A 19583-nucleotide genomic window follows, 5' to 3' on the forward strand; every position below is an offset into this window, starting at 1 on the left:
TCTGTAGACACTCTACATTTATTTCCGTCATAGGAAAAACACTTTCATAGAGTAATATAAATAATATAATTAATATAATTATCAACCAGCTAATGTCATCCCAATGTTCTTACTAATCTGAAGAGGTAATACTCCCTTAAAGAAAAATGATATTCAGAGAGAGTGGAAAATATTGTTTAATATTTCTAGATATTATTAGTCACACATTTACTTCTTATCTTAATGTTTCATTCTAAGGAATATTGATGGAAATGGTATGGTATGTAGCATAGATATGAGAGTTTCTTTGAAAACCAATTTTGTGATAAAAGACTGCAGTAAAAGCATAGTGAAATTCTCCCATAGTTAGTTACAGAATTAGTTGACTTAATCAGGTTTTTTTTAGGAAAAGCTTTAAAAACACATTGTTACCAAATATATAATTATTATTTTTAAATACATAAACCTAATATTAAATTTATATCTATAATGTCATAAATGTGTGTCTATATCTATATCTATATAGATATAGATACATGTGCATGTATATACACCAGATGTTTCGTTCAATTGATTCTACAATAAAAGAAAGTAATGAACATGGAAAATCAACTTTAGATTTTAAAGCACCAATAAGCCCTTTGAAAAATAATCCATGCATCATTTTAATGGTTTAGTACAACCATATCCTTATCTTTTTATTGTTCTTTCAAGAATAATTGTACACACTTAGAAGATTTAATTCCAAGAGTACATTTCACACAGTGATTGTGCAAACTTTGAGAATCCTGATGCAGAGCATAATCTGTTTCCGAAGGCACCCAGTCTCCCTACATTCTGCAGAGGACTTGTTTCTTCAGGCATCCGTCAGAAGCTCTAAAAGGGAAGCCCAAAGGCAGCCATGCACTCCTACAAATGTGCATAATTCACGCATAGCAATGCATTTCAGGAAATCTTGAAATCTTATCATGTCTTTTTCATTTAAAGTATGAGAGGAGTACTTAAAAAGTAAGTCCTATCAGTCCAGAAAGGCATTTTTAAAAGGCCATTATAAACGAAGTTCTCAGAACTCTGGCTCCAGTGAAGACATAAAGGTTAAAAATTGCCCAGGCAACCTTACTACTCTATGATCATCTTATTTTAAATGCAGATTGTCAGCAACTTTGAACTATGCATGTTCGTGAAAAAGTTCAGAGAAATGAAAAGATATGGTAGTACGAACAAGAGCATTTTCTCGCACAGAAATTTAAGACAGAGCACAACATACTGAATAAATCAGCCTTGGGATTCTGAGAATTCTTGTTCAAGACAAAGAAGATAGTATTATTCTCCATTTGCCCACATGCATTAATATTTGTTTGATGTTGTTCATTTAAATATTCTAGTTCCCAGAAAAGTATTGTTTAGTGACATACTCAAATTTTGAATGATCCGTACAAAACTATTCTTTTAAGACTTTTGTAAGCCACTTTCAAAACTGTGAGACGCTGAAAATTAATTTATAAAGAGAATTCAAATTAACTTATGCATGTACACAGATATATGTGTGATCTCGTATTGCTTCAACAAATAAAGAAAATAAATTATAAAGAAACGGGACTATCTTGCCCTCATAAGGGACACTATACTAATTTGGATCACTGAACAATTTTTATAAATGAATTAAAATGTTACATATCATCTGCTCTCCTTTCCATCCTGGAAAAACTTTGAGGTAGCCAAGTGTTTTGAAATAAATTTCCCTGCAGTTGCTATAGTGATGATAATAAAGTTCTTGCTTCTATTTGTGTGATAGAAGTTCTTAGCAGAATACTTAAAAAGGTAAGCTAATCGAAATGAAGACTCTGTTCTCATCTTCAACGCAGCCTCCTTGAAGGTAGTTCACAATTACAAGACAACCATTGTCGACGATTTTATTATATGTACATTATCATAATCTTTCTCAATGTAGTCCTAAAAAATTACATATCAGAAATGAGCCCTCTTTTTTCTTGTTACAGGTCAAAGTCATTGGACAAAAGATATTTAAGTTAATTCTGGATACTTTGTGTGAAAATCAATGATTGAATCAAAGGTACTGCTCCATTAGCTATTTTTGTCCATTTCAAAGCTTTATTTTTCTAACAATACAATGATTGTATGATATTTTGCTTCAATAGTACATGTTGTTCAAGTCTCATTTCATCTCACTGTTGACGCAAACCAAAGAGCTTAAAAGCAGACAGTTACTTGTCAAACTGGATGAATCATCAAAGACGGGTCATGGATAAAGCATGACTTAGATACATGTCCTACCACATGGACGTAAAAGACTAATAGTATTTACCTTAAAGCATTTGAGAAATTTAAATGGCTTTAAAAATTATTAGTTCAGAGAGAAAATATGCAAAACTGTTCACACAAGTTGAGAAGCTGTTTTAGGTCCTTTTGATAAAAAAGCAGAAATGTTTATTCTGACTCTCAAAGTCCAAATAGTTAAAAACAGGTATCACAGTTCAAGGGCATATCCTACTAAAATACTTACCACACTTCCTAGTCACGGCAATATTACAAATATGCACAGCATTTGTGTGCTAACTAGGACATGTGGGTATTTTATTCATAGCCATGCATATTCTTTTATATTTTCATTAGCCCTTAAGAATGAAATATTTATTGATATAAAAATAATATAAATATTAACTGATTACAACGAGCTATATTCTAAGTGGTTTACATTAGTTTTCTATTACCATATAACAAATTATCACAAAGTTAGTGACTTAAAACAACACCTCTTTGTCAATGAGCCCAGGCACTGAGTGATGGCCTCAGAGTTCATCGACTGGTCCTGGTCAGAATCCACCCATTCTAAGGCTGAAATCAAGGTGTCAACCAAACTGAGTTCTCACTGGATGCTCTCAGGTAGGATCCCTTCCAAGTTCATTCAGTTTATGGGGAGGATTCAACCCCTTGTGGTTGGTACCGAAGAACGTGTTTCCTCGTGGACTATTTTTTGGGAGCCCACTCTGCTCATAGAGGCTGTCCTATGGCTCCCTTTATCTTCGCAGCCGACATTGGAGAATCTCTGTCATGTAGAATCTTTCTCATGCTCTGAATCTCTGACTTTAGAAAAAGACCGGTCCTTTTTAAAGGCTCAGCTGATTACTTCAGGCTCATTCCAGATAATCTCCTTTTTCAAAAGTCCACTCTGGTGTATAAATTAATCTAATTATGGGAGTAAAGTCCATGATATTCACACCCTAGGGTGTATGTACTAGAGGCTGGATATTTTGTGTGTGTGGAGGGAGCATATCTTAGAATTCTTTTATTATGTTATACAAATGTATTTAGCTATTCCATGGAACTGAGGGGTTTTTGCTGGTTTGGTTTTTGTCTTAATAGGCTCCAGATGGATTGCATATAATAAAGTACTGTCTAAGAAATTAGCTTTAAAAGTCATCTGTAAGTTCTTTCTAAGATAGAAGGCAAGTGCACTGATACTGGAAGCTGTTAGTATTCATACAGCATTATGTAAAAGGCAGGTGGTAAACAGAGCTCTCTCTTCCTTTTCAAAATTGCCAATAATAAAAGATAATCATAACCTAGATTCAAATTCTCTGAAAGGCGACTCAAGTAATTTAAAGAAGTTCAGTGGTCAGGAATTCTAACTCATGTCTATTTTCCCAGTACTTTTTTTTTTCTTTACTAGTAGACATTTGATCACAAAAGAGAATATTATCTAAATAGCTGTGTGTGTGTGTATGTATATTCATACATGTGAAAGTTCAAGTGAAGTTTCTGTTAATATCAAAGAACACCTAAACTGAGACAATTAATTTCATCATTTATATAAAAGTCCTTTTACATTTACTGGTGGTTTTAAGCCATATAACAGACAGTCTGAGTCATCCTGGTGACAAAAACAATTGTGTAGAAAATTTCTGATGATAAATTTAATAATTTATTTTACTATGGGTATTTTAAAAGTGAAATTTAAATTTAAAACAGGTATTTTCCAAAGTAGTAGATGTTTATAGGTCAGAGATGTGAAGCCATAACCTGACCAATGACATTCAGGTCGTGAGTAAACATATAGTCTGCCACAGTGACTCAATTAACCATCCATCAATGTAATTGCATAATACATCAGAAGAAGTGGTCTCCCACCGTGGATGGTCAGCATTTATATTAAATTTAACAGGAAAAAGCATCACTTTGCTATACGTATTTGGCTATATCATGTGAAATCTTTTAAAATAATACACTTGACATTGTATTTATATTTTTTGTTCTCTGGAAGAAATTTTTGACAAACTGAGCTTTGGGCCACTGTTAGGAAATGATTATATAATAAGCTGGTACGGGTGAAAAGCACATTTACAAGACGATTATAGTTCTTTAATCAATTCTAATCATGTGAATGTTGAAATAAGATGTATCATTCACACACTGTACAAATTGTGTATAAATTTAAAATATTACAAACTTCTAAGAAAAGCTGTGGTTGAACTGATTACTACAATTTTTTTAGGCATTGAATCCTTCTATAATACTACACATGAGAAAATAATGACAATATTTTATACCCGGTATTTTAAAAAAACATGTATGGAAATTAACCCAGATTGGAAATATGATATTGAAAGAGCTTGAAATTATGAACAAATAAACATTGAGTTAGGTTTATATTTCATAATTAAGATGAATTAGGAAATGCCAAGTTCCTATCTGACATCCAACTTCTCCGTTTAACGTTCACATCCTAAGGAATGGTTCTACTAACATTATGCGAATTTGCCAATAAGCCTTAGTGTAAAGGAGGGGGAAAAAGACTGGAGGGGATATTTTATTCAGTCAGTAGGTAGATTGGCATTACCATTTGAGAAGAGAAGTGATCATTGGCCAAAGCTTTATTCCTATATGATTCTTGATATGGAAAAAAATTCATGCTTCTAGATTATTTTTCTACTTTTCCAGGATTTGAAGTTCCTCTGGCATAATTCAATTTTTCTGACCTATAGTTGTTTATAGGATCTTACTAGATATCTGGTTTTCTTTATTTTTCTGGAACTGACCCAGAATAAAGAATAATATTTAACACAAGAAGAATAAAATATTAGCAATATGTACCTTCTAACAAAACAAAGGCTGTATGTTGTTACTAATTACCAGTTGTCTTAGGTAACAGTCTAAAATAATTTTTAAAAAGGACAAGTCAAAAAAAGAAGGCTTCAAAAATTGTATTTGTTATAGAAACTAAACTACTAAGGTTATCAGCACTGATGAGGGTGGTTAGACTATTTGAAAAAGAAACCAGACACTGCAATGAAAAGGTATTTTCCATTATTAAAATTAACTGGAAAAGCCAACATCTACACAGACACTATATTTACCCAGTTGGTCCCAAATACAAACTGTTTGGAAATTGTCAGCTCTCCTTATTATTTAGATTTGCATTACTAACAAGTCTATATAGACTACTGATAATTCTTTAGTGTCAACTGTACTCTCTTTACTATTTGTCGAAATACAGAGATTTAATTAAAAAATAATGTCGTTCTTGGGGCACTTGAGTGGCTCAGTCGGTTAAGCATCTGACTTGTGCTCAGGTCATGATCTCACAGTTTGCAAGTTTGCGCTGCGCATCACTCTGTGCTCTAACAGCTCAGATCCTGAAGCCTGCTTCAAATTCTGCATTACCCTTTCTCTCTCCCACTCATTCTCTCTTACTCATTTGCTCTCTCTCTCTCAAAAATAAATAAACATTAAAAAACTAAAAAAAAAATAAATGTCCTTCTAGACTTTCATGTTCCCGAGGAAACAAACACTTTGCCACAACTCCACTGCTTTAAAAGAAAGTCAGGAGGCTTGCTGAGATTATTCTTGCCCATCAAAATCTCTGACATGTTGTATTTGTTATCCTATGTAAGAGCAATACCTATGACATTCTCCTCACCCAAAAGATAACCAGCAGGTTCAATGCCAATGCCAAAGCCATTCAAAGACATTTAACTGGAAAATTTTCACTTGAAAATTGTGAACCGAAACTGGCTTGTTTTTACCATTATGGATGGGTTTGTAGGCAACCTTGGTTTATGCAACTTCACGAAAGCAATAGAATTCTTGTAAAATAGCTCTGTCTGATGTTACCTCACACATTCATCCACTAAAGAAAGGCAAAGGATAGATAATGATTTCCATAATAAAATAAAATCTGTCTGTTGTAGTAAAATAGCTGTACATTTCATTTTGAACAGGTGACGTCACTTTTTACCTCAGTGAATGCATGCAGGTCACAGTAGTTCAATTTCTGAAGCCCCCTGTATTCCGCCTCCAAGCATATATATACCTTCACCCTACTTTTGCTTCTTTCTTTCTGAGTTTATAGGCCCTTAGTTTTTAACCTGGGGATGGAGAGGATGCTGTTCTTGGGATTTGGAGGCAGGTTGGGTCAGAATCACCAGAACTATAATAGAAGTCCACATAATCATTGTGGAGAGACTGATGTTTCAGGCCCAAATCAAGTTATCAGGTGAGAATAATTACCATGGAGAGATTTCATGCTCTGCATGAAATCATGCTACTTTATGTTCAACATCATTACTTATTAGAAAAATGCAAATTAAATTAAAAAATGAGTTACTAACAGAATGGGTATAAAACAAAAATTTAAACTAGCAACCAAGTGCTGGCAAGGATGTGGAGCCAACTTGAGGCATCCTACATTGTTGCTCAAAATGCAAAATGGTACAATCAGTTTGGGAAACAGTTTGGTAGTTTCAAATCCACACAAAATCCTGCCTGTACATGTTTATAGCAGCTTTATGTGTAATAACACAAAACTGGAAATGACCTAAATGTCTCTCAGGGGAGGAATAGAAAAACAAACTGTGGTACATTTATATAAAGGGATGTTATTCAGCAATGAAAAGGAACTGATTACTAAAACATGCAACAGTGCGAGTGAGCAAATGCATTTGTGAAAGAAGTCAGTAGAAGGCTATAAATTCTACTATTCTTTTTATATGAAATTCCAAAAATGGCAGAATTATAAAATTGGAAGACACATTATAAGTTGCCAAGGGTTAAGAGTGAAAGAAGAGTTTACATTCAAGGAATAGCACAAGAGAGAGAGTGATGGAATTTTACCATCGCTTGATTATAGTGGTGCATTTATCAAACTTCATAGAACCGTTCACCCAACAGTGTGAATTTGAATGTTTGTAAATCTTAAGATATGAATAAGTTATACTTTCCAAATTTTAATTTTGAACAACTAGAAAAGTTCCACGTTGGAAAATATGACTTTCTTCTCGAGTTGTAGAGACCTTAGGTGTATGTACCAGAACATGATGACTGATGAAAATTCTTGGAAGTGGCAATTCTTGGGGGACAAATTCTTTGGGAAAGTACAACATAAACCCGGAACATCTTATTGTGACAAAAAATTTTAAAGTGCTAAAAGAATGATGAGACATAACAAAAAGAGGCAGAAGTCAGTTTGATGGAGTCTCCACTTAGAAAATCTGGGATAATTTGAATATTAAAATACATATGAACGTAAATTTGAATGTATTATAATCCATTGAATAAAAATCCCTGAGGGAGAGAAGGAGGGAGGGAGGGAGGGAGAGAAGAAAGAAAGAAAGAAAGAAAGAGAGGGAAGGAGGGAGGGAGGGAGGGAGGGAGGGAGGAAGGAAGGAAGGAAGAGAGAAAGAGAGAGAAAGAAAAAGAAAGAAGAAACTTTTTTCTTTACAACTGGGTGCCAACAAGTACATTTAAGAGAAATTATGGAATTAAAGTTAGAAAATAATTATTTGACAACCATCATAATAAACCTCAATAGATATTAAGACTAGTAGGATAAACTTTTTTTATAAATGAGATATTTATCAATTAATCAAAAATTAAAGTTAACATAACAATTAATGAGACACATCAAAACCATGTATTACCTAATAAGAAGCAATAAAAGGAAAAAGCTCTCCTCTATGATTCTTACCTGAGTGTATGACATGAGTTTAATAATGAGGAAAAATCAGACAAACCTAAATTGAGGGACAGTTTCCAAAATAGCTAGTCTATAATATTTAAACATGTCAAGGTTGTAAGTCAGGGAAAGACTGACAATTCTAGCCTGAAGAAGATTGAAAAAACATGGAGATTAAAAACAATATGAGACCTAGATTAGAAAATTTTTTTTGAAATTTTGCTGTAAAATAACTATGAAGACAATTGACAAAAAAGAATGGGTCCCTTATATTGATAAAGTAATGTACCAGTATGATAATGTATCTATGTATCAATATTACTATTGGTATAGTAACACATCAGTATTTGTTTCTTAGCATTGATAATTATATTGTGGTTATATAGGAGAATATCTTTATTTGCCGGAATCCTTGCTTAAGTATTTGGGGGTAATTGAGCATCATGTTAGCAACTTATCTCAATTAATTAAAAAGTGTATTTTTTTACTAATTCTGCAAAAATATGTATAAGCACTTAAGACATTCTCTGTGGAAAAAAAAAGACATTCTCTGTAGATTGGTTGTATCAGTCGATGGTACTTTGATAAACTACATAAAATTGTTTTCAGGGTTGTCTTCTGGTCTTCTGATGAGGGGAGTAACTAACTTACCATCTTTTATTGTTTAAAGAGTTGCCTAATGGATATTAGATCTTTTATAGTTTTCAGCTTGTATGTCATGTAAACAGAACTGGCTCCTTCTTCCTTGGCTCTATAGAATCAGCAGAGAAGAAGTTAAATGAGTACAACATAGGCTGGAGGTGGTATGAACTGGGAAATTACACAAAATTGTGCTGACCTGGTTTGCACAGAAGTGGCTTGGAAGAAACAGGTGAGGTCGAGTATCAGAAGTGATGTGAAAGGAGTGATCAATGCAGTACACCTCTGGCATCATTCAGATCCCTCATGCCTTCCTTATCTGGCTACTATCCTATTATACGGAGCCTCATTTTTTGTGAGTAAGGGGGAAGTACAAGTTCAGTTCATCACAGGGTCAGTTCAGATGTTAGCCAAATACAATCTCTACAAAATGGTAATCCAGTAGAGTTAGTGGAAAAGCTACAGCAGCCAGAGCTACTGGAGATATTTTGAGAATGTTTATTGTTTACTGCAGAAAGTTATATCCTTGCTGAGGAACCCAGTCTATACTTCTACTGTCCAGTCTTGCCGAATAGCATCCTTATCCAACAGAGATACTACTAACACCATTGGATTGATTTGATCATATTGCCTATGTGGCAGGGAAGATTGTGCTTTAGACTGGGCTCGATTTGAAACTTGCAGCTTTCGGAGTCACCTAACAAATGAGGTGGATTGGTCATTGCCTTCAAGATGCTCCGAATTCCACCAAACACTGTCTCTTTATAACAGTTGTGAATTGCTAAAGAAATTGAAAAAAAGGGAAAAAAATGAAGAGGGTGTCCTAGGATGGATGCCTCACATCTTTAAACTCCTAAAATGTTCACATGTTTTTTTCTGACAGTTTAGTAGTCTACGCTCTCACTCATGTGAGTGGTTTACTAGGACATCAAGTATACTTTCTAATCCTTGCTCACCGGGTCCAACTGAAATTATATAGAAACATGCTGTGAACCAATATGCTGCTATGAAAACTGAAGAATGTCAAGATAAGTCTGCTTATCAGAGCCTTCCTCGAACTGGTTACTACATTAGTGGATGAAATCAAAGAAAGATAAGACCAACAGGTTCTGAAATGACACACGCATGGTGTCTGAAACAAGCCAGTAGCCAATAACAGAATCTGGAGAACAGAGTATATGAGTTTTCTATTGCTGTCATCACAAAATTTAGTTGCTTAAAACAAGCTCCATTCATTACCTTATAAAGTCTTTGCTTAGGGTTTAGTATTGCTCCCTTGAAGTGGTTCTTATACAGCTTTGACTCATTCACCTTGGCCCTTGGATCTACTCTCTGACTTTTCTTCCTTTTCTTAAAAAAATGGTGCATATTTGCAAAAGAGTATCCTTCTCAACCTTCTTCCTTCTCATAGAATAGGCTTTTTATCTTTTTTTTTTTAACTATGTCAACACTTTTATTTTTTTATTTTTTACAAATGTTTATTTTTGGGGCGCCTGGGTGGCTTAGTCGGTTAAGCGTCCGACTTTCGCTTAGGTCATGATCTCGCGGTTCGTGGGTTCGAGCCCCGCGTCGGGCTATGTGCTGACAGCTAGCTCAGAGCCTGGAACCTGTTTCAGTCTGTGACTCCCTCTCTCTCTGACTCTCCCCTGCTCACTCTCTCTCTCTCTCTCTTCTAGAAATAAATAAAACATTAAAAAAAAAACAAATGTTTATTTTTGAGAGAGAGAGAGCATGAGCAGGGAAGGAGCAGAAAGACAGGGAGACATAGAATCCTAAGCAGGCTTCAGGCTCTGAGATGTCAGTACAGAGCCCGACATGGGCCTCAAACTCGTGAAATGTGAGATCATGTCCTGAGCTGAAGTAAGATACTCAACCAACTGAGCCACCTAGACGCCACAATTATGTCAACACTTTTAATGCAAGCTGGTAGTGGTTCCTTTAATACAGCTGTCTTAAAACTGTGTGGCTGAATGTAGTGTAGACATGTTTAAAATTCCAAGCCCCTTCATTAATTCTCTGAGGCTCAGCTTTAAGTCTTCCTGAGGTCTCAAAAAGTGTCCTTCACTCCATCCTAGACTTAATGTTTACTCTGAGGGCATATGTTACTAGAAGCACCAAGAGGTTGATCTTTACCTGAGCTAATTTCTAATTTTGAAAGTCTTTTGCCAGGAAAAAGACATTTTTTAACACAAAAGAAGTCATATCTTCCTTACATTTCCTCCACGTTTTGCTTGAATATTGAAGTTTGGTTTGGTTTTAGTTTTTTTTTTTTTTTTTTTAGTTCATCTAACTTGTCTCATATCTTATGACAGGAAAACACACATATCTAGTTGCCACTTCAATATTATTTGTAGAAATCTTCTCAGAAATACTAATGCTTCTTTCATTGTGCTGAAGGTGACAATCACACTATTTGCTCTGTAGTATAAAAGCTGAGTCCGCTCTACGCCAGTGTCTGATAGGCATTTCCTTTATCCTTTTCAGGCCTTCACCTGTCACCTGGTCTTTAAGCATATGCCATGTAACTATTGTATGATGATAGAATCTTATTTTTGGGTACCAATTTCAGTTTCAGTTATCTGTTGCTGTATAAGAAACCACCTTAAAAATCTAATGGCTTAAAACATTAAGTATTTATTTGTTCATGATTCTTTAATATTGACAGGATATGATTAGAGCAGCTTGGCAGTGTCTCACATAGTATCTACTGTGGCTGGCTGTCCATAAGGGTACCTTCTCTCACATATCTAGTGTCAGCTGGGATAGTTAGAACAGCTAGAGCCAGGCTGAGCTTCCTTAGCTCTCTCTCCAGATGGCCTTTCCCTATCTTCTTCAGAATTTGGCAATTGGGTTCCAAAGAGGAGCGCTCCAGCTAGACAGGCTTTAGAGTATAAGTGGTACTGGGCTTCCATTTGCATTTTGCTTCAAATGTCTCACTGGCCAAAGTCAATCACATCAGCCCAGCTCTGAGGAACCTCAGAGGCAGTTCTCCTTCTGGAGTGCATTTGGAAGAGGCAGCACTGCCTCTGCGGGAACAAAAGAGCTTGGTGGGCACCATTGAGCTACCCTTTCCCCAGCATACATGCAGTCACCTGCTGAGGACAGCTAACCTGTATGCCGGCTTTTTGGTGTGCTTCATCATAAACTCCAAGCTCCGGTGCAGTCGTGCGACTGCTTTTCTGGGATAAACTGGTAACAGCCACAACATGGTGGGATCCTGCCCCAGAGGATCAGCTTGGGACTAGACAACACTAGGTCCCTAAAACTTGGAGTTTTGAAACCCAGCTGCATGTTTGAGATAAAACACGGGGGCACTGCTCCACCTCCTGGACAGAAAGAGAGTGAAGGCAGGAATCTGATGGAAACCTGGGACATAAGAGGGGAGATTATTCACTTTTCTGTAAGGGCTTCCTGAACAGCAGTGGGCCTGAGCTCCCCTCCTCAGGAAGAGAGTGCCTAAGCCACTTTTCACTCTTCCCATCAGCACAGACAGACTTCAGTGAGCAGCACAGCACACAGAGTGGAGGGTTGAGCTGCTTACACCAAGCCTTGCCCCTCTGTGCTCCGCAGGTGCCTTTTTTAAATAGGGTGAGTGTGATTGAGAGCCAGCGCAGCAACAGGCCTCTCCCCAAAAGACCAGCACAAAACCCTCACATGCACCAGATCTACTGATCATAGAGTGCTGCGAAGCTTCAGCTCTAGTGGAAATATGATCAGGTACAGGCTTTCCTAACACACAAAAGAGAGAGACCTAGACAACATTCCAAGATAGAGGAATCCATTCCAAAACAAAGAACAAGAAGAGGTCATGGCCAGAGAGTTAACCAAAATCGATAAGTACTGTGCCTCAACCAGAATTTAAAAAACAATCATAAGGATACCAGTTGGTCTTGAGAAAAGGATTGAAGAAACCAGAAAGATCTTACCACAGAGATAAGAGATCTAAAAACTAGACAGTCTAAGATTTAAAAAAAAAAATGCTATAGCTGAAGTTCAAAACTGATTGTATGTAATGGCCATATGGATGGAAGAAGCAGAAGAATGAATGAGTGATAAAGAAGATAAAATTATGGAAAATAATGAAGCTGAAAAGAGGAAGGAAAGAAAAATATTAGATCACAAATGTAGACTTACAGAACTCAGTGTCTCTATAAAGTATAATAACATTTTTATCACAGGAGTCCTAGAAGAAGAAGAGAGGGAGAAAGGGCAGAAGGTTTATTTCAACAAATTATAGCTGAAAAATTCCTTAATTTGGGGAAAGAAACAGATATCCAAATCCACAGGGCAGAGAGAACTCCCATAATCAACAAAAGCAAGCCAACACCAAGACATATTGTAGTAAAATTTGCAAAGTACAGAGATAAGGAAAGAACCCTGATAGCAACGATGGAAAAGAAATCCTTAACTTAAAAGGGAAGACCCATAAGGCTGGCTACAGACTTATCAACAGAAACTTGGCAGGCCAGAAGGGAGAGGCATAATATATTCAACAGGCTGAATGGGAAAAATATGCAGCCATGAATACTTTATCCAAAAGGCTGTCATTCAGAACAGGATAGAAAAAGAATTGCCCAGAAAAGCAAAAACTAAAGGAGTTTGTGACCACTAAACCAGCCCTATAAAAAATATTAAAGGGTACTCCTTGAGTGGGAAAGAAAAACCAAAAGCAGTAATGACTAAAAAAGAACAGAGAAAATCTTCAGAAACAACAATTTTACAGGTAATGCAATAGCACTAAATTCATATCTATCAATAATCACTCTGAATGCAAATGGACTAAATGCTCCAATCAAAAGACATAGGGTATCAGAATCGATAAAACAAAGAGCCAAACAAACAAACAAGCAAAAAAACAAGATCAATCTATATGCTGCCTACAAGAGACTCATTTTAGACCCAAAGACACATCCAGATATAAAGTTAAAGGATGGAGAACCATCTATCATGCTAAAGGACATCAAAAGAAAGGCAGAGTAGCCATACTTATATTAGACAAACTAGATTTTAAACCAAAGACTGTAACAAGAGAGGAAGAGGGGCACTACATCATAATAAAGGGGCTATATAACAAGATCTAACAATTACAAAATATTTATGCCCCTAACTTGGAGAAACCCAAATATAAATCAATTAGTAACAAACATAAAGAAGCTCACTGATAACAATACAATAATACTAAGGCTCTTTAACACCCCACTTATAGCAATGAACAGATCATCTAAGCAGAAAATCTTTAAGGAAACAATGACTTTGAATGACACACTGGACCAGATAGACTTAACAGATATATAATAATATATTTTAAAGAATATGTATAAGGTGTGGGTTGTTTTTTGTTTTGTTTTGTTTTTTTCCTGTTAGAATGTGAACATTTGGATCACATGCTTTATTATATCTCCAGAGGCCTGTTATTATGTCAGGGTTAAAACTGTTTCTACAGTAAATGAAAGGTTAAGGATGTTGAGAATAATTAGAACCATTTCCATATTCCAGCATAACTGGTAACGGTAATTCCCATGCAACTGATAAGTGTATATTTGAGTCCAACCAATTCACCAAAAACAAATCATTGAATGCCAAAATTTAGTGTGAATTGGTCTTTCGCTAAATTGGACATTTATCAATTTGCTTTTAGGCAAATTGGCATCCTACGAATTGATTCTTGGTAAATTTCCTAATGCTCTCTTTGTTTAATGGCTTTAGAAGAGTCAACCTGTATAATTGAAGCCCTTGATTCAGGGTGGTTTGCTTTGTAGGAAAAGCAAATTAATCTGCAAAAAATTGACTTCTTTACAGTTATTTTTCTCCAGATAACAAATAATATGACTTTTTATTGTCTTCAGTGTTTTAGATTTCAAAAGCCTGGTCAGGCTAATTAATCCTATCTTTAAAAGGAAAGAAAAAAAAACTTTACCTTAATACTAAAACCATTTTAAAGTTTTTAACTTTAAATCTTTTTAACTTTAAACCTCAGACCAGGAGTTTGAGGAAACTTTACAAGGTATGTGAGCATTATACTTTGCTCATGCCCCCACTTTTATTCAAAGAGCTTCTTTGCATGTGTTAATTCAATAGGAAAGACTGTGCTTCAATTCTGTCTCTCTAGTATGTACTACATACCGGGAATGTGATAAATGTATTTATTCATTTTAACCAAATTCTACTACAACAAAACAATTTAGAGGCCCCATGGAGTCTATTATAATGGGATTTTACCTGTACTTTGATTGAATTAAAGAATCCTATATGGAAATCAGCTATTTAAACATCATCCACAAGGACTTGAATCATAATGTTTTTCTTTGAAGGAGCACATTATTTACCAGAGTTTTGGACAGAGGCTAATTAATCCACATTTTGGATGGTACCACTGCTGACTTCTGACAATGTGCTCTGCATCCCTCCACTCACATAATTCTCTCCCATAGAAAACCTGCATGAAATTTTCTAAGCAGGAATCCACATGAATTTCGTGGAAGTAGCTCAGACTTTTCATTATGCCTCTGATGTTTATAGGGGGATTATTTTCCCCCATTAAATAATATCATTTATTTAAAATCAGAAATTTGTTTTCACAATTTCATCTCATCCATTTACTTTTCTTCCCAAAATGTGTTTTAATATAGATGGTAAACACAGCCTGATTATTTTGTATAGTCATAACATCAACTGAAATAGGATATAATGACAGGCAATAATTACCAGAAAGCCATCTCATTATGATTATTTTAGCATTTGATAGAGGTTTTGCCTAAGGCAAAGCCAGGAGCCTCATTTATTTCAAAGAGATAAAAACAAGGAAATATGCACATTTGGCATTAAATATTATTATGCAATCAAGGTCTATGAAAGGTAGAAAGGAAATTTATATTCACATGTACATTCTTTCTGACCTTTGAGACTTCCTAGTGACCACAGGGACACTGTCAACCCTCCTACTGCAAGTCTAACTGTAGCCCCAGTCTGAAGAGCCAAGGATTGCACACATCTTTGTAATAACATCAGATTTCCATGTGACAAGATATTTGCTATTATATGTTATTTTTTTAATTGCAAGGCTGATGAGTTTAAGTCAACATATTTCTTTCCTGCTCCTTCTGCTTGTCAGCTGTAGCTGGATTGATAAAATGCAAATGAACAAATCATTAACGAGTACTGGTTATGAATCTCTCAGGCAGTTCAGGACCCTATCAAATCCTGCACCTATTACTTTGTGTGATTGATGTACTATTGTAAGTGATTGTTCCTGATCTTATTAAATCTTATTGATTTTTTCCTAGTTTCTATTTTATGCAGGGCCAGGCTTGGACTATTATGAATGTTGCTGAACACTGTTAATCAAGCTTACACAGCTATTTTGATGGCAAACAATTAGAACTCTGCAGCTCTACCTTGCAATTAGCTTCAGGGATATGGACCTCGCACCATAATAATGAAAGAGACCTCCTTCAAGCACGGTAATGAGATTTACAATTATGACCCCAAATAACCCTGAAAATAACCAATCTGCAAATTTAGATGTGTTTATCAATAATTTCACCATTTTTGTGAAAATGAATTCGAGAATTTTTCTCAAAAATGATATTTCCTAGCAGAATCATCCTTGTAATATATTATATCCATGTAATATATATTGCAAACGAAGCTTGAAGGGTTTTGATTCTTTAAAATTGCTGTTATAAACATTTTATGCGATAGCTGACTTAAAAATGCATAAGCAGATTAAAAATAATTCAAGCAATTTCTCAAATAGGTGCATGAAATTCATATTTTCCAAATAGGACAGTAGAATTTGTTAAATAAGGTATGGAACCTAAGTATCATTTGCTCTTTTTGCTAGTAAATTTATTTAACCAATTTTTATTAAGCATCTACTATGTAACTAGAGCTGCAGTCGAATCTATGAGTACACAAAGATAATTTAACATTACTTCTTTCTACATTGCTCTTATATAATATTGTAAATGTTTAAATTAATATAGCGAGAGTAGCCATGTCAATGTAATTCTATTTATGTCTATCATAGGGAATCTCATGGATAAATTTTATTCCAAACCTCTATATTCCTTAGGCACAAATTCTTTTTTGTTCCTCATTCCTAGCAAAAGAGAGCATTTCCTTCTTTATTTAGAATGTAGTGTCTGGTGAGATTTTTCTTATCCAACCACATCTTTTCCCTCTTGTCACTTAGGGAGAAATGCTATCTTTACCTATTTCTTCAGCAATGATTTTATTCCCACACCCTCTTTACTTCTTATTTGCCTTATTGCATTAATTTAATGTTTCCAGTTTATACTTGCTCTCTTTCCACTGACACTTTTTTCTTTGAAAAACACAGGTTATTCACTCCCTGGAGCAAAGCAACTAATTAACTAGCCATCCCAACTTATATTTGATGCTGACGTTCTGTAACTCTACAATTTCTTTCACTTTTCTTTCAAAATTCTGCATCTAATGTTTGATGACTACGGTCTCCACTGTAAGGCATATGGCATTTTGAAGAACAACCCTGTTGGCAAAGGCTAAAAATAAACCATTAAACTTCCAGAGTGTTTAATAGCAAGAAAAGTGTTAAGACAGACCTCACCCATCCTGAAGCCTCACTATATGTCAGGCGTGGGGTGAGGTTGATACAAGGTCAGAGCTGTGATAAGAGTCGGGGATATTAGTTTCCAACAATTACTAACTCCTGGCCCATTATAGCCTGGCCTGCATGACTCTTGGTTAAACAAACAGCCATTCTGATTTTAGCTTCCTTATTTTTCTTGGTGGTATCTTGCAATGAGAAGTAGAAAGAGCAAGATAGTAGTTTTAAGGTCAGAAAATAGAATATTTGGAGCCTTGTTTTAAACCACTTATGAGTTAGGTAATATTGGAAAAATTACTTAAATCCTTCTGAGCCTCAGCTTCCTTATTTGATATTTAGAACTCACTGAGGGCCATTTTCAAAGATTGGAAGTAATGTATTAGAATAATGTATTGCACTGCACAGGATCATAAATTGCCTACCTCACTTACGCCATCTTCCCAGAGAATATGTCCCTACCAGCAGCACTTTGAAAGAAATAGGCTTCATAACTTCCTACACTCCTAACCACTGTTGATGCTAATTAGATCAGGGGAGAGACATTTGACCCCAGCCTATGCCAAAGAGAAATTTTGTCTCTCTGTCATTGTCTCTGTCTCTGTCTCCCTCTCCCTCTCGCTCATTCTTGCTCTCCCTCTCTATCTCTCCCATTCTTACTAACACAAGAAGAGTTCACTAGCATTTGAGAGTGACATTCTATTTCTATAAAATTAAAGTCTGAATTTTTATCAATGCAAAACAAAGGGAAATGCAAGTTGAAATTATAAAGAATCATTAGGACAGCCTGCCAATACACAGCAGAAAATGGTGCAGATGTGCCTCTAAAAACAGGTTAAGATACCCATGGGTGGGAAGTGATAAAGAGATAAAGATAAAGCGGGGTGGGAGAGAAACAGGGAGAGAAAGAGAGAGAGAGATTGATTTAGCGCAAAAGCACATACAAGTACTATAAAATCTGGCTATGCTTAAACAGTGTCAAACCTTATCATCTTAACCCTTCCTTACATTTTTGCTGCTGTTTTCTTTTGTTTGCTTGTTTGAGCTAATCTTAGTCAATCTTTGTCCAATAAATGGCAGCTTCTGTTATTTATTCATTCAAGGGGGTTTATGATGACCTATTCTATTCTCAGAGAACAATAGTGAAGAAATCAGACAAAAACTCTGCCTTTTGAAGTTTTCCTTGAACTTCCTCTTTTACAAGTCTTCCTCTCTTAAAACCTGGGAGTGATTTGTCACTTAACTGTTTTAAATTTCGTATCCAGTTCATCAGTGAATGTTGGGACTCTTACTGGTAGGAATTGCCTATTCTTCACTGACTCTGCCTTGGGCCTGTTCCTCGTGGCAGCACAGACACCTACTGCCCCGGCCTCCTTATCTCTTTTGTCATACCTTTCCAGACTTTTCTACAAACTTACAGACAAATCATAGAGCAAAATTTTAACTGTGTTATTTCCTTGTTTAAAAAAAATTGATGACTTATCCATAAATCCAAACTCTTTTAGCCATATATTAAAAGCTCACTAACATTAACCAATTTTTCCAACTAGATTTTCTACCAACTTCTAAATCAATTGCTCTACATTATTAATACTATATATAATTTTATACTTGCATTTCTGTTTGTGTTTGAATTCTGTTTCTTTCCTAGAGTGAAATACTTTTCTCTTTGAATTTTTGCTTTAGGGAATGTTTTGACACTGTGCAATAATGCTTTCTGAGTTTGAATCTTAGTCTTCTCCCTTTTTTAGTTATGAAGCACTGAGGGAGCTATTTAACCAACCTGTGCCCTGATTGTTTTATCTACTTAAAATAGCACTTATCTCATAAAGCTTTTCATTCCATTTTTTTAGGATTGCAGTAGGCAGCCTCTAAGATGGATGCCAATGATCTTTGGCTTTCTGGTTTTCACACACTTGTGTAATGCCACACCTTTGATTATGGGCCAAACTTCCTAATTTGCTTCTAATGTATAAAATATGGCAGTAGTGATGGATGTTGCTTCTGAAATTAAGTTAAAATGACTGTGGCTTCCTTCTTGGGTACTGTCTCTTGCTCTCCTTTGGAATGTTCACCTTGGAGAAAGCTAGCTACTTATGTCATGAGGCAGCCCTATAGAAATGTTCACTTGAGTGCACTTGTAAGGAGACCTCCTGAGGCCTGCTATCAACCAAATAAGTTTGGAAGTGTGTACTTCAGTCCATCGATCCTTGAAGTTACTGCAGCATTGACTGAATGACAACATGGCTACAACCTTATGAAACATCTGGATCCAGAAGCCCAGCTAAGCTATGCCTCGACACCTGACCCACAAAATTTATGAGATCATAAATGTTTGTAGTTTGAAGCTGTTAATTTTGGGCATAATTTGTCATCCAGCAATAGATGACTAAGAGAAGAATTAAA

General features: G+C 35.5%; 1 long non-coding RNA gene across 2 annotated transcripts in view; it reads left to right on the forward strand.

Annotated features, from left to right (window-relative positions):
* Positions 1–1804: 1804 nt before the first annotated feature.
* Positions 1805–19583, forward strand: part of LOC120248267 — a 31016-nt gene continuing 13237 nt past the window's right edge. For both annotated transcript variants that reach the window (XR_005532539.1, XR_005532540.1), the window contains exons 1-4: positions 1805–1855; positions 1980–2053; positions 2774–2883; positions 15874–16050. This is a non-coding gene — a long non-coding RNA (uncharacterized LOC120248267). The remainder of the gene's footprint in view (positions 1856–1979; positions 2054–2773; positions 2884–15873; positions 16051–19583) is intronic.

This window comes from Hyaena hyaena, unplaced genomic scaffold (genome assembly GCF_003009895.1).
Source record: "Hyaena hyaena isolate Hyena2069 unplaced genomic scaffold, ASM300989v1 scaffold_574, whole genome shotgun sequence".
Classification (NCBI taxonomy): domain Eukaryota; kingdom Metazoa; phylum Chordata; class Mammalia; order Carnivora; family Hyaenidae; genus Hyaena; species Hyaena hyaena.